The sequence below is a fragment of the Stegostoma tigrinum genome, chromosome 8 (genome assembly GCF_030684315.1).
Source record: "Stegostoma tigrinum isolate sSteTig4 chromosome 8, sSteTig4.hap1, whole genome shotgun sequence".
Classification (NCBI taxonomy): Eukaryota; Metazoa; Chordata; class Chondrichthyes; order Orectolobiformes; family Stegostomatidae; genus Stegostoma; species Stegostoma tigrinum.
In genome coordinates, this window is record NC_081361.1 from 6,538,346 (window position 1) to 6,540,068 (window position 1,723).

A 1,723-nucleotide genomic window follows, 5' to 3' on the forward strand; every position below is an offset into this window, starting at 1 on the left:
AGGGACTTACGTATACATATTAATCAATGAAGTCCTTCTAACTAATTCGTGATTTAACAGCATCTTTGGTTTTTTTTAAAATACATCATTATCTGTGTTGTAAACATTTGATCTTTTACTTATAAATTGTGTCTGATACTCCCTCTCTCACTAACATCTGAAGAAGGAGCAAGGCTTAAAAAGCTTGTGTTTTCAAATAAACCTGTTGGGCTATAACCTGGTCTCGTGTGATTTCTGACCTAATGTATTTTGTAATTTCACCTCAGTCTGCATTGAGACATCTTTACATCTCACATAGCTATGTTATTTACTCTTAATCTGTTCTGGTTGTTCTTTCAAAATTTGGGGTGTCCCACCCACTCCTCCTTTCAGGAACAAACTTTTTGAATCCCTCTGTATCACCCCCTTCAATGCTTGCCATTGCTGTAACACTGATTTAACCACAAGGAGCTGTTTTGAGACACGAGGAGAATGCGCAAACTCTACACAAACAGTTGTCCAAGGATGGAATCGAACCCGGCCCCTGGTGCTATGAGGCAGCAATACTAACCATGCCATCCACCGTGCTGCCCCACATGGATAGGAAGATATTAATTTGAGGTTTTTGGGAAAGATATTAGTTAATGAGATGATGGTGGAAGAATATTAATTAATGAAACAATGGTGTGGGGATATTAGTTCATGAGATGGTGGTGGGGAGATGTTGGTTGATACGTTGGTGCGAAATCCTGGTTAATGAAATAGTGGTGAGGAGATATAAGTTAATGAGACAATGGATAGGGAGCTTTTGAAGTTTCAGTTAATTTCCGTATACTACAAACATTCAAACTCCAGCCATGCCCCCTCACATCACTGTTTCAGCTGACCGTTTTGACTTAGTGAATTAGGACAACATCAACTGACAGTTGGCACAAACCACAACGGCATAATTTGCAAATCAGACATAACTTTACCTGTCTGCAGGACCTCCTGGCAGCTAGAATCATAATCATTGTGCTAGCCCATCCTATTGGTAACAGCGGATGACAGCAATGCACTTGCAAATGAATGAATGATGATTTATTGTCAATTGTACTCTACAATGAACTGTAAAATACAACGAAAAGCCCTGTAAAAGGAATCGTCATGGTTCAATTCTGTCCTATTGGTTACAAACATGACTGGATACAAACAGCACCACAACATTTCACAGACATAGCCAGCTACACAGACACTGTAGAAGCTAGAAGTATGTCCGACCACAGCGATTCACTGTCTTTTACAGAAACCTAGAGGAAAAAAAAACACTCACAAGAGAAGTTCAAGGAATTCAGACTCAGACTGTACTCCAGTTAAAGCCTTATTACCTTGTGTGTGCTTGTAAATGTTGGTCGACCTCTTCAGTTAGCTGTAACCACACAAACTTCATAGATTTTTACAGCTCCCTGCCACTGTACAAATCTAATACGGTGGTAAAATTTAATACTTTTCACACCTCTGTTCTCTGAATGAACAGCACACAATAGGCCTCACTGTGTCACTTCACTGTAGCGCAGGCAACAAAGACAGTTCTAAACAAGGAAGCAGTAAATTAAAGTGACAGCGAACTTCCTTATCAAAATAAATGCCAACTCATTCTACTTAGCCAGGAACCCAGAGCTTGGATGACACATTTCATGATTGTGCAACAGGAAATACAAGCAGCAAGCGAACAGTGCAGGCTGGCCTGAAAATTAATCCAACC

At 40.0% G+C, this 1,723-nt stretch overlaps 1 protein-coding gene across 1 annotated transcript in view; it reads right to left on the bottom strand.

Annotated features, from left to right (window-relative positions):
* The window catches only part of LOC125456288 (roquin-1), an 85,914-nt gene extending 84,394 nt beyond the window's left edge, over window positions 1-1,520 (bottom strand). The window contains exon 1 of the mRNA XM_059648231.1: window positions 1,347-1,520. The gene's annotated coding sequence lies outside the window, so the exon portion shown is untranslated. The remainder of the gene's footprint in view (window positions 1-1,346) is intronic.
* Between the last annotated feature and the right edge of the window lie 203 nt (window positions 1,521-1,723).